The sequence below is a fragment of the Phalacrocorax carbo genome, chromosome 11, assembly GCF_963921805.1.
Source record: "Phalacrocorax carbo chromosome 11, bPhaCar2.1, whole genome shotgun sequence".
Lineage (NCBI taxonomy): Eukaryota > Metazoa > Chordata > Aves > Suliformes > Phalacrocoracidae > Phalacrocorax > Phalacrocorax carbo.
In genome coordinates, this window is record NC_087523.1 from 4,262,214 (window position 1) to 4,277,114 (window position 14,901).

The 14,901-nt window shown below is 36.8% G+C and overlaps 1 protein-coding gene across 3 annotated transcripts in view; it reads left to right on the forward strand.

The window, feature by feature from the left end:
• The window catches only part of KLHL4 (kelch like family member 4), a 94,851-nt gene that overhangs the window by 57,441 nt on the left and 22,509 nt on the right, over positions 1–14,901 (forward strand). The window lies entirely within an intron of this gene.

Consider the following 14,901-nt stretch of genomic DNA (forward strand, 5'->3'; position numbering starts at 1 on the left):
TTAATAGTCAAAACTCAATTCAAAGCTAATTAAAATAGATAGAACAAGACCTTAGAGCCTGGCTCTTGCCAACAAGTATGCCCATCCAATAATTATTAGCATAAAACATCTTTTGCTTCATTGTGGTAGCTGTTTCCGTTCTATATGATAAGACAGGATATTTCACTAGAAGTCTGTCTGCTGCTCCCAGGTAACAAGAAGGATAAGTAAAAGTATTTAAAGGAACATCCTACCTTGTAGCCATTACTTCATTTGAGGTTGAAATATATGATATGTTATCTAAATACTACAGTTTAAAAATGTTTCGTCAGGAAATAGGTACTGTATTCTCATGCTGTGTGCTACCCTTGCACGAGGCTGCCTTATTTAGAAATGAAACAGCACATGAAGAGTATATAATTAAACGCTTTCCTCAGTGTTTTCTCAGCTGACACCCGTTTATGCTAAACAAACATATTTACTGGAAAAGAAAGCAATGTCTGATACCAGGTTCTTTCTTTGGTTTTGTAATGTATATTTTGAAAACCTTTGGAGAAGGACCTAGGTATCTTACCTGTGTATTAACGTTTGATTTACTCAAATTCAAGTGCTCTCAGCCAGTTTCTAGCTTTTTAAATGTATGCCTTAATGACTAGTTGCATTTAGGATCTGAAAATCAATACTCATGGGTTCCAACTCAGTTTTGTTGCCTGCTTCTTATATAAACTCAGAGAAATCCCTTAGCCTCTTGGTATCACGGTTGCTCATGTTAAAGGTACCGGTTGATGCCTAGGGTCACAATAAGAACTGATCAATGTTTTCAAGCACTTTAATTTGCCTCCAAACTGCTGCTAAAATGCAAAGTGGAATGCCTGTACATTATCATTGATGCAAAATACTATCTATTTGCACAGCGTATATTCTCATTATAATATCACACAAATCAATGTCTACTACTTTAAATAGAAGTTTTCTCTTACAAGAAGCAGCAGAGACCACCAATATACTTGCAATAAAGTGTTTTGAAGAGCAAAGGTAAAGGGAATACATTTGATAAAGTGGACAGCTACAGTCACCATTAGCCATGCTTCAGTTTACCTGATAAATTAGAAGTCAAGAGGAAGGGAGGCATTCTTGCAAGAAATGAGCATTTTCAAAGCTTGTTCATTTTAATAGTAGTTGAGAAAAATGAAGAACATTTTTGAACTGGGTGAATATACCTCGATTTAAATGGAAATTGTGAGCAAACCGCTAAGAAATCCTAGGAGTTGGAGAAAAGCTATTTTAAGCTATTACATATGGTTTGGGTTGCTAGGGAAACCTCTTTTACAGTGTTCATTTAGCACAGATGCTCAGGAAAGCTCTATGAGTCCATGTCATACCATTGCAGAATGCTTCAGAATGTGAAGAAATAGAGATGCATGTATACATTCATGCAGGCAAAATCATCTCTGTAATTTTACCTTAGTCACCTTCTACATCTTTGGTGGAAGTTGGTTCTTCCCATTTCTGCCATGACCACAGTGATAAAGCAAAAGCTTTGTAATTAAAAAGCTCTGTTTCCAGACTGAGGATATTTGTTCAAACATCACCTTCAATTTTGATCCATTTGGGTTCATATTTTAGGTATTCATCTATATAGAGCAAAAGATTTGCCTTTGCCATATATGTAGTGAAAACGGAAGGAGAAAGACCAGCTATGGTGACAGCATTTCTGGCCCACTCTTTTGAGTCTAGGGCAGATGTGACTTGCCAAAGCACATCATATAACCGGCTCCATGCAGGCTTTACTGCCACAGTGTTCAGCATTCTGCCTTTACCTCTCCGGTGCCCAGGCAGGTGACAGCTGGAAGGCACCTGCAGTCTGCCATGGTCACAGACACACCTGCCTCCGTTGAGTGTGAATATGTGTGCTGCCTTTTCTTCTGCAGAGAGCAACAGCTCCGGAAATTTAGAAAACATAGGATTTGAATTATTGAAAAAAAAATTACTTTTTCAAATGTTGCAATATTTCAGTCTCTCAGTTTTAAGAGACCTTGTTTATAATTTGGGGAATGGCATAGGGTTACTGCATACCATCATCCACTCTTGGTGCACTGTTGGATCCCCTACAAAGCGGGCGCATTCTCACTGTCCATGCAAGCAAGGTACTTCAAAATTGCATTGAAACAATTCATGAATTCAGCTATGTGAATTGTAACCCTTGTGCAGGATGGACCTGCAAATATGTGCAGAATCACATTTTGGGGGTGTGTGTACACGCAGTCACGTAATAGGTATGTAACTGGTCTTATGAGTTTGCTGCAAGGTCAGGAAGCAGCTTTTAGGAGTATTTTTTGTTGGACCACGTGGTATGCCAAGAACCAGTATTTTGAGTACTAAGCTTCTAAGGCCTTGAAAGTTTTACTTACAATTTAACAATGATTTTGTAGTTCAAACCCTCCTCAACAAAATAATAAAGCCAACAGAAAATATTTTTTTTAAGAAAACATATTTTAGAAAGCTAAAAATTAAGTCTATCTATGGGTGTGCTATTGAAGGCACCCTGTAATGTGCTGTTAAAGGCACTTGACTTTTGTTTATTCAATCCAAAATATAAAAAATAAACAAAAAAGATACTTGCTGATAAAAAAGAGAATAAAGATATACTCTGAACAAAAAAATATGGTGTTCTACACTTTGAAATTATGTTTATAATGGATATATATTGATCTAACCAAATATTAACTGTAGAACCCAAACTTGCTAGTATTGCTTATTTGTGAACCATAATGTTATTTACATTGCAGAGGGTAAAGTAAGAAAAAGAAAGAGACCGCAGGTTAGAGATTACTAGGGTCTTAGCACCACCAAAATCGGTTCAGGATAGGTAGGAAAGAGGCAGAAAGTGATTCTTACTACAAAGTGATTTAATTGGAGTGATGAAAACCGCCAGTCATTCTGGCCAGCACATCAACAGCTTCCAGCAGAAAGCTCTCTGTTCTGTCCAATACACTGGAGAATTCTGCGCTTCTTTTGTGGGACAGGTAGTGTAACTCAAAACATATGTAAACACTGAACTGTTTGCATCAAGAGTTTTAGACCAAACATAGATAAAGATCTTTTAGCACAATACCTTGTAAAAAACATTTAAAGATTGAAATGCTTGTCTGTGAGATGACTGTCTCGCAGAGGACATTCAGACAAGATTGCCTCCAGTCTGTCCAGCTGCTCATTAAGTTTACAGAAAACTACATGTAAAGCCAGAAATTCCCTCCTATGCCACTACTTACACACACACCCCACCACCACCCCCGCCCCGCTTCTATGTGCTAGTACAGTGGCTTAGGATGGACTTTTGATCTTTCTGTCTGAGATGCTTGACCTAGTAAAATCATCCAGCAGTACAGCCAACTCAGTCTCCTGACATATCTTGTCATAGTGGATTTACAAGCAGTGTAAGACAGCTTCCTGGGAAGCTACGGCATTGTGATCATGCAGGAGCCAGACTGTTCCATCAGAACACAACGAGGCAGTGGGAAAAGCTCAGAAAGGAACATGGCTGTAAGTCAGGACTAATTTTTTGTCTTAATTTGGAGGTTTTTTGTTCACTTAAAGGATCCCAAATTAATCTATAAAAGAAATTCCGTGTGTCTTGGTGTTACAATACGCCAATAAAGTTGCTCAGCAGGAAGCTCCCATGGGATACCACAAAGCAATAGAGCTCATATGTGTCTCTCACTTCCTCATTCAATATGTAGCTCGATTACTAGTTAGCTGTTTAAAGTTTCCTTATACTATTTCACTTAGTGTTACAGTGAATTTGATCCTGAACTTAACACAATTAATAAAACAACAAAGTCAGGACTGGAAGGAAAGTTTGGCCCATTCAGTAGAGCAATAAAGCTCTGATAGGTTTACTAGGAATCTACTGAACTTTTATTCTTCATCTGAAATCCGGAAGGATTTTCTTATATATTTTAAACAATACATCGGGTTGATACCTCATCTTTGAATTCTTCACAAGTTATTTTCTTTTAAATCTCTACAGTTCCTAAAACGCCCTTTGTTTCCCCCATGTGCCGAGCCATTAAGTGAAAAGGCTGTTACTTCATTTTACTGCTACCGCTGTGACATTCTGTAAATCAACTGATGGTAAAACCCCCCATTTTTTACCTTTTCTAATAAGTAGCTTTCAATCATAACCATATTTTAAAATATAGCTGAAATATGAAATTTCTAATTTCTAGACTCCTAAATTCCTCAGCTGTTACTTCTTTGTTCTATAAACTGTTGCTGAGGTCTCTTCAGTTTTCCGATACCTCAAATACTCTCTCTCAAATGCAAGACCGATTCCTAATGTAGATTATTTGGAGGAAAGACTAGCAATATATTAAGCTGATCTGTACACTCATGGCAAGATAGAAAGGTAAGACCCCAGTAAAAAAGGGTCCTGACCCAGAAGCAACATAAATACAGTTTCAGCTTTGCCTGTTCAATTTAATACATTACATTTCACATTGAATTTGGAGGGAACATCAGTTTTTTTATTCAATAAAACGGTGTTCAGCAGACAGTGTCTAGCAAAAGGTGAGCAGGGAATGCTGACCTATGCTTAAAACATTTCATTAGCTCTCATTTGATCTCCTCTGTGGAACCTGGTGGAACCATGGTCAGTAGGAACACAGTAGAATATATGTTATGATATTACGCAAAGATTTAACAATTAATAGAGTTTTCTACAGTCATAAGAGAAAACTTTGTGAGAAACTGAGCAACTTCCCAGAAGTGAAGCAAAATCATAATAATTTCCAGAGAGGGGAGCAACAATGCTTTCAGGACAACTTTAAAACATTTAAATGGTAACAGATAAGTGTTTACATTAATCTACTTAAAGCCTTCTTATTCTCCAACTGAAATCCTCATTAAATATGTTATTACCCCTTTCCAGTTTTTCACATTACCAGGATTCATAGGTTCACAGGACTATTTGGGTTGGAAGGGATCTCAGGGCGTCTCTACACCAATCTCTGCTCAAAGGATGGTCAGCTGTGAGATCAGCCCGGATCACTCTGGATTTTATCCAGTTGGGTCTTGAAAACTTCTAAGGATGGAGACCACGTGACCTGGTGAATAGTCTTAGGGCATCTCTTGTAGCATATTTTCACTGAAACAATCCAGATTGCAGGCAACCTAAATAATTAATTCCTTCTTCAGGAGGCAGAAAACAAATCTAAGGAAAGATTTGGGTTTTCTGTCAAGATTAGCTGTGACAGCTAATAGCCTAATGAGGAGCACTACCAGCCCATATTACATCAATCCAAAGCTCAAACACACGAGAACACCTCCTGATGGCCCTCCCCATTATCCCCATATTACTCCTAATCCTAAAACCAGAACTAATCTCCGGAGCCCCTTTATGCAAGTATAGTTTCAACCCAAACATTAGACTGTGATTCTAAAAATAGAAGTTAAACCCTTCTTACCTGCTGAGGGGAGGTTCAATCAACAAGAACTGCTAACTCTTGCATCTCAGTCTAAAACCTCAGCCCCCTTACTTTTAAAGGATAACAGCAATCCGTTGGTCTTAGGAACCACTCACTTTCATTTAGTTATTGTTACGTTACAGCAGCAGCAAAAGTTGTATCGAATAAACATGATAAAATTGTTCTATTATTTTTCGTAAGATCACATTATAAGGCAACTTTACCTCCCTCCAGCCTAGAATAGTGAATAGTAGAGGCACTCCAGGAAAAAAATCTGTCATAAAAATGCTATAAACAATGCCTTCTGCAGTTCATATAGGTTCCACTTGTACTTTTCAGCCTTTTTTTTCTCTTTATTTCATATACTACTTTTATCTAGATTTCGTGTTTTTATTCCAATTCAATCACAGTGAGCTGATGTTGACACAGACCCTGGCTTGTTGGAGCAGTTATCACTATTATCTGCCAGGAGAAACGTCAAGACACCGACAGCATCAAGCGTACAGGTTTTCTTAAGTCGTATTGTCAGAAATAGTGTTAAATACACTTGACACTGTCAAACAAAAGTAGACCTAATAGCCTATCTGTAAAGATTGTAAAGACAATTCTCCTTCTATCTTACAAAGATGCTACGGACTCATGAACAGAGGTTTCCTGGAGAAGCTATTAATGTAAGTTGCTGCCTCAAAAACCTGCTTTTCTGCGGAAGAATACTAGACATTCAGTGGACATTAATTTCTGACATGAGCAAAAACGCCTATAATAATGAACACTGAGATATTTCTCAGATATTATAAAAATGAAAGTCAGTGACCAAGGATAAAAGCAGGAGATAAAGCACACTAGTCTACATAAGGTCTAACATTAACAATTCCTTTGCTATTTATGGGAGGGTATTCAGTGTATGCTGTACTCTTTGTACTGACTTCAAAGCAAATCCAAATTGAGCCAGATATGAATACAGCAGGCTAAGTTATTTTAATACCTTTCTAGACCTAGGGTTGAGTTATGTTTTCTGACACAGAAAACTGGAAGATAACAACTAGCTGGAGAATACTTTGGTATCAGGATATCTGTACCTATGAACACATAGAAGATTTCGTCTGTAACAGAAACACTCTCAGGGTATATTTACACAGTTAAGAAGAGGGGTGATTGACCATAGATAAAATTATGTAGCTAACAAAACCTTATAGAACAGAAAACTTCAGTCTACCCCTCAAGTGTGCCTTCTCTCTGTGAGGCTGATCGTACCTTTATACACATTCTCTCACGGCCTTTTCTGACAACTCTGTAATTATAAGCTAAAAGGGAAAGTACAAAACCAAGAAGTCTGAGGATCCACATGTGAAAAAACTACAGGTCAGTAGTAAGAAGAGTCTCACAAAGTAAGTAGGTGATTTTAGTTCTAATCACTTCCTTTTTGTATTCTCTGTTAATGCCGAGCTATAAATTGAGAGTGTAATAAACATTCCTTTTCTCCTTAATTTGGACAGAAAGAAAAATCAACAGTAGCCTTGAGATTGAGCTGCTAAAGAGTCTTACAGTACCCGTTCAACAGGGCACACAGGCTAAATAGGTTAAGAATCAGACATTTTTTTCCACTGCAGTAGTGTTTAACTTTGAGTGAGGTATCCAGCAGATCAGCTGAATCAGGTGAGGAGATATTTATGGAGAAGCCCACACAATTTTACATTACTGGGGAAAAGTCATGTAAAGTGAAGTGAAATTTAGAGTGGTGCCTTCAGCTGAAGTGTGGATTATCATGTTTTCCCATTGAAGTGAAACACAAGTCTTGTTATTGCTTAGATCAAATCTAAACAGATAAGTAGAAAAGAAAAAGATGCAAAAAATGAAATGGTTGTGGCAAGCTCAAGAATAGCCATTTTGCTTTTGACGAAGTACAAAAAGAAGTGACAAGCATGTATTAAGGTATTATGGTAGTGGTTTAAGTTTTCATGAATCAAGAGGTCTTAAAAAATCTCACAGCAATATCCATACTGATTAGCTACAAGGCTCAAAACCATAGGGGCAAGGATAATTGCTACTGAGACTGTTTCTGGCTTTTCAACATTCCGTTCACTGCAGACGGAATCACTTCACGTTAATGTTTTTCTTATACTTGTATCTCCCAAGCTCCCCTTTGTTTCACTTTTGCCAACAACAGTGAAAGGGGGTAGCGTAAAGCAGGTTTTCTTCCCAACAATCTCTCCCATCACAGTCTTACTGAAAGGTGCTTAATGAAGTAAGAAACATGGACTTAATTAGTTTCATCTGGCAATAGTCGTGTTTGGATTTAAAACAACATTTTTTTTCCCATTGGCTTGGTTTTTTTTTGTGTGTCCCTTCTAAAAATGCCACAAGCTCAGGTCCAGCGTTTAGTCATTACTTTTCATTTTGCATATTTTGACAGCTTCAGACACTGCTATATCATGCCTTTTGGTCACATCATCTTTTGTTCTTTAGAAAGATGCTATTAAATTTTCTAACAGTATTATCACTGGCTACAAGAAAGTTGAGCGAGAAGTAGTCAGCCTCGCTGCATTCCTCCTTCGTGACTTTTAATTTCCCTCCAACATAATCATGTAATACAAACGTTGGATTAGAAATCATGCACTGCAGTGACGACGGCAGAATGCTTCTTGTACCGTTGGGAGTCTGAGTTAATCAAGACAATGAAGTATTGCTCAGAGTTTACATTATATCACAGCTTGCGTGGTAAATTTCAATGTACAATGACTTAGTATTGATTTTTTTGTTTGTCTTAGGGAAAATAAATGTTAATTATTAATTAATGTTAATTTTTTTTAAAAAAAATTATTTATACAACAATGTTCACCGTGACACATACAATATTGCCACGCAGAAAAATACATTGTTCTTCTGCAGGAAATGGTTGAATCAGGGCATTAGTGGTTAAGCACGCTGGTCCAGAGGAAAGGATAGGCTTATGGCTGCTATAATACATAATAACTATGGGTCCTAATTGTCACTGGTATGAAGAGCATCACGTCTAATGTCTTCAGTTTCTGTGAAGTTGCTGCTTGCTACATCAGTATTAAACCTAGTGTTTTCTAACCATACTTTTAGTTCGGTCAAAAACCTCTATTGATACTAGTGTATGGAAGTTGATTTTGTTACAGATGAACCATAGTTACAGAGCAAGACTCAATTTTTCTAATTCAGCTTTTGTAATTTCCTTAGCCTTATATGGCATCTGCTTAACTTTGTGTAGTCATCAAGGGAGTTACAAAGGAATGGCATACAGACTTTACGTCTGATTAATTCTAACCTAATTTTTAAGAGTTACTTGTAATCTCAAAATATCTACTTTAAAGCTTTCTATCTGTGAATAGTAAGAAGACAACTTTTCTATACATGCAAACAGAGAGTAAAAAGTGAACTCGAGTATTGTTTATGATTAGAGAAAAATGGCATATGGGTATTTGAGATAAGCAACCCCCACTATATTTGGCATTATCAGAACAAAGGTCAATTTTAAGATGGTAATATACATACTTATATCTTTTTACCTGAAATGTTTCACTTAGTCATTATTCTCTGTTACATAATGTAAATGAATACAGTGTTAATTCTTCTGGAGGATGATGTTTTAAGATGGCATTAATTTAAAAGATTTGTCAGAGCCACTCACTTCATCACTGAATATAGACATATACCTACTATAATAAAACATGCACGATGTGCAGGCAGTGTGCTCTCCAGACTGATTAGACATTTCTAGAGCTCCAATTTTTAAGGAAGTGTCTCATGCTTTGGAAATAAGTGTTCTTAAGTCATGCCATTATAATGTTTCTAGTAAAGTTTCATATTAAGATTAGTCTGAATCAGGAAGAGAATAATTATTTAAATTGAAAAATCCTACTACAGTACAAGTTTTAACACTGACAGGTCACTGTGATAAAATCCCTAGTTACACTGTATAATCCAATGGTCATCAAATATCAGAAGAAAGATTTGCTGATTTTTGCTTCTACAGTCTGTTTAGTGAATTCAGGATTTTGAAAAGGCTCACTAGGAACCGAGCCCCAAAACTCAGGAACAAAATCCCACAGACAGTGACTCTGGAATAGGCATTTATATAATAGTGAAATTTTTAAATGTTTGTCTTCAGCAGTTAAACAAAAACGAATCACATAGTCCTATCGTGCAGCCAAAGGAGATCTGGACCAGATCTTACTGTACTTTTACACAGTCATAAATTACAGAAAGTACTTTCTATGTGCATGAGAATATCCCATTTCTTAATTATCTGTATGAAGGAAATTGCGAGCATAAAACGCTAGAGTAGACACAAGATGCCAATAAAGGAATGCATGAAGCTTTCAACAAACTGTCTTCCTAGTAGCAAAAGATCAACAACTGAGGGAGTACACATGCTCATAAGAAAAATCTGCGCTGCAGTGAGACTGGAAAATAATTTGATAATTAACCTCCTCCGTTAAAAAAATAAATATCCAGTTTCCAAAGGAAAACAGCTTACTGGGGAGAGTGTTCAGATCTACCCCTCCCCTCTTTGTGACATGAAATCACGACGTGTCCACAGCTGATACCAGCATAAAGGACTTTACAGTGCTCAGGGGTCCTGCGGTTTGGTTGAAGCCTCTGTTTTCCAGTGGAATTACTCCACTAAATATATGGTCCTATTCTAGGAGAATTCTAACTATCCTAACCCAAATTCTTCCTGATATGAATCAGAATGGCATTTATCTGCATATTATCCTGGCTGCAGGGAAGGACAAAACTCAAAAGAGCTACAGCACATTCAGCTGTGTGCTGAAGCTCCTGTGTTTAATGGTGTGCAACTTAGATTGTAATCCCAAATGTGAAAAGTTATTTTAACTAACGCCGTCTGAGAAAAGTAGGAGGTTTATGTTAATACTAGCAATAAAAAATTATTAAAAACAGGCAGTTTCAAGACATCCAAGTTCTAAAGGAACTGGCAAGATGAACTTTCAATTTAGATAAAAGCCAGCAGTCTCTCCATGAAATTAAATAATTTTACATTTCAGTTGCTTATTTCTTTGTTTGCTACATCATTTGCTGCCATTGGTGCTACCTCAGCAGTCATCAACATATGGTACAGTTTGCCATACTCTTTTGGACCAAAGTTTTTTACCCATACACTAAAAACTTCCACACAGTCTTTAGGAGACCATTGAGGTAGAAATTTTAAGGCAGCGGTTGGGACAGTTACTGATGTGGCATTATTATATCAGCAGGCAATTAGTACAGGTGCATCAACTTTATCATTATTTTATCTGTGCTCAGAAATGGCTTCCTAACAGAAATATTTTTCTTATTTCTCAGCCGACCGATGTGGTTTATCTCTAACAGATGCTACGGTCCTACGATTTGACCCAGGAAAACAGCATCTCTCGATCTCCAACCCCACGACACTGCCCAACAGGCAGAGGGTCAGAGCTCAAACAGCTGTATAGGAGAAAGCCTGCCTATGGGGGGGTTGACTGCAATTTTCTTGAATAAGCAGAAACAAATGAGAGAAAAAAAAAAAAATTGATGAGTTGCATTGTAAATATTGCTGCACAAACAAACTGAATTGATGAAGTTGCAATTTTGTCTCATGCCCTGTCACCGCTAAAGCACATACACTGCACCACAGAGCTGAAGTCACATTGGTGTTTTCAGCTATGATAAAGCCCTTGGGATGTCTAACGGCTCTAACTGGTATCCAGTTTGCTGCCGATGGCTGGTATGATTTACAGTGCAGAGGTAAGCTGTTCCAAAATCAAAACCTGTAAGTGATGCTGGTAACGGAATGGTTATGTGACTAAACTGAATTTCACAGGTTAATTAGGTACATTCAGCAAATATCCAAAAGAGAAGTGGTCACCATAAAAAAAGAGAAATAATAGCCTTATGAAGGACAACAAAATTAAAATACTGCATTTCATCACCTGTTTTTTGTGCAATATGAAAGCTTCCTTATCATCAGGTTTACTTTCTCATTTTTGGCCATAGGCACACTTAATGAGGCACTTTAAGAACATACTGAATTTTAAAAAGTACATGGCAAATAAATGTCTGTTTCATCATGTTCTAATTAAATAATGAGGAAAATTGAATTTATCCTTTATATACTGATTAATGAAGATTGCTGTGGTGATTAACGAAGAGTACTTTATGAAGACAGAAAAGAATTTTAACATAATTCTGAAATTTAAAGAATTATAGGTCTGGAATGAGCCACAAAACTCATCACATCAATTCTCCTGACCAAAGAAAAGATGAAGTTTTACCTCCACGATGCTATTTTTGAGTCACAGTTTGTTTGGGGTGCAGTAAAATCTACCTGTTACCTCAAACTGTCATTTCTTAGCCTTTGTTTCATTCAGGTAATTACTGGCATGCAAGCGTGAGCAGGTCTTTGAAAGGTAGAGATTTGCCTAAAGTTTAAAAAGGACAAGGGCAAAAATGGCTCTCTCAATTTAAATTCTGTTCTGAAAAAGTTTGAGACTTGCTATCTTATATCGATGGAACAATTAAACCTTATTTCCATCTTATGCTTGTCTGTAATAAAAATATGGAGCTGCATCAGAAGCAGAATTTGCCTGGAACGCATTCAGCACACCGACTGCCTTTGAAAGTGAATCCCTGATACATTTTCAAGAGTAGCTCTACAAGTTGTTCACAGTTCTCATATTTATTACTCTTATAACTTGGCATCCGAGCTCGATTTTGAACATGTCACGTGAAATCGTGTCAGAAACCATTGAAAAGTCAAGACGACTTCTGACAAGTAATGTTTTGCTCCCGCTACGCTTTGCTATCATGTCAGGAAAAAAAAAGTTATGACATGATTTGTTCAGAACTGCAGTGCTGGCTGGTATTTATCTCCTTGTTATCATCTAACTGCTTAATGCTTTTTGATTATTTCTTTAAGTTTTCACTTTATTATCTGTTTCAAAATTTTGTGTTGCTTCTTTTTAAAAATGGTACCATATTTTCCTTATTCTTCACAGATCCTTACTGCAAAACTCTGAAATTATTTCACTTGGCTCCCTACCTAAGATGAACTTCATAGAGCTCATCTATTTTGGAATCATTTAAACATAGATTTATCTCTGCTCTCTCTAGGCTAATCGGCCTTCCCAGGCCATTATTACTGATGCTAACGGTGTTAACACAACACGGCGTCCTAGTGAACACTAATGCAAAGATGACACTAAACAATTTGTGGTTTTGATTCTTCAGAACAGTTCATTGATTTCACTTCTATTACTCAATATTCAGATTCTGTTTGTCCAACCCTGTACACATTTTGCAGAAAACAAATACTTCTCTATCTTCTACACGCTTCCTTTCTGAGCGGGTCCCCTTGAACCTTGAGTTCTTTTCATGTGTTGCCCTCAACACATCAACCCGTGCCACAGAGACCAAGATGTGACAGGTAGGCATATTCATACTAGCACATTTGCAGCTAGCGTGCCCATCTTTGTACTACAGGCCACAGCATCCCCTATTATAATTCAAACATAAAGGCATCAGACTCAAGGATACTTAATCTGGGTCTTCTTCAGATCTCTTATACCCAGTACTATATTCTGAAGATCAGTATTTGAGTTCTCTGCAGTGATAGTCACACACTAAGGAAAATATATAAATATTTATATTTGAATTTAATTTTTCCCTTCCATAATATACTATAGCTACCATTTTGAATCAGCTGCTGAAGATAAACCAGCAATTATAATATTAACAAAGTTAATGAAGCAGGTTTTTTTTGCTTCCAGTATTTTTCAGTCTCTGAAGACCTTTGTCTTTGAAATAATTATGTTAGTGGCATTTCTGCTATAGATAAAGGTCACTCTGCAGAACATGTGAAAAAAGTACCCAGGACTGAAGGAAATTATTAGACTTTAAGTCCCTTTGTAAATATTTGCAGCTTAAAAATGATTGCTCTACCCACACTAAGGGAAACGAAACTGGTACTGTGCATTTGCAATAGGGATGGTTGAGTACTATTTTAGTTGATTTCTGCAAACATCAAGGATAACTGCAATGTAATACCTACTTAAATACAATACTTAAGGTGGGTATAATGAAACCCTGAAACCGTATTTTTGAAAAAAAAGTCTAAAAAATGTTAAAGAAAGCTTTAGCAGGAAATAGGAAAATATGAATGTTACAGAGTATGACTGTGGCATCAAGTAGCTGATGCAAAACTAATGAGCATATAATCCAATTTTGCAGCTTCTTCATTTCCAATGAAACATTGAAGGAAAACAAACAAAAAATTATAGTCATTAAACTCACTGAAACAAATTAATTTTTGTAAGCTGTAAACTACAAAGGACACACATTATAGGTGAACTTGATTTGCCCCTTTTTCTTATTAAAAAAAAAAAGGAAATGCATTTTAAATTGTAATACAGAGCTTCAGAAGGAATCTAGAGAGTTTATTGCACTGATTTGTTATATCTTAATGTGTCTGCAATTAGTAGTGTAATCTGAGGCTGCCTAGACAGAAACACACGTGCATACACTGTGCGCACACGCAGTGCATCTGAGGGTTTCTGATGCATCAGGTCTGCTGTTTCTCAGGTGACGTACACATACACCTCGTGGCTGAAACATACCGCGGTTATACCAGAAGTAATGAGCTTCTGCAGGCTGTAAATGCTCTTACATATCCAGTGAGTCTGGCGGGGCCAGGCCTGAATGAATACATCAAACTCTGGTGCATCTGGAAGGCATCAAATACACTGGGGATCTGAAGGCTTTTGACATACCGGTGCCCAAAAGATGCCATATTCCGAATGGGCTGTGGGATGTCTAAAACTGCAGTACAGAAATCCAGAAAACTTCATGTTTATAGATTTTCAGATGGAAAAAGGAGATATGTCTGAAAAAAACAGACATGGAATAGCCATAAACAGTGACTTTGTTCCGTACCACTCCAAAAAGCGCTGATGTACAGTAACTTTCTTGTATTGCAATGGACGGATGGAAAACTCTATTGTCTCAATTCAATATTACATTATAATTTGATTTCTAAGTATTCCCCTTGATTTCTGATTAGCTGTTTACTGAGGTATGATCTTTGAAAAGCTATGTTCTAACTTATCTCCATTTTCTGATAATACTACTGATTTAACATGATTTACCCATTTTTATTTCTATATTTTCTGAACTAGTTGTTCAACTGTGAATGCAATCAATATTCTGCCAAATTTATTAGATTAATTTCATGAAGAGATTTTATCTCTCCTAATCATTTATGAATATGCATTAACAATATCAAAGACAACCAGCTGCATTATTTCCTAGCTGGGCTTGGAAATTTAAAAAACAGGTGGTTTACATTTTTATAATATATGATCTTAAACTGAGAAAACATCATTCTAAAAAAATCTTTAACTAAAATGGTGTTGAAGATTGCAGCATTTTCAAGATATGCAGTATGCATGCACAT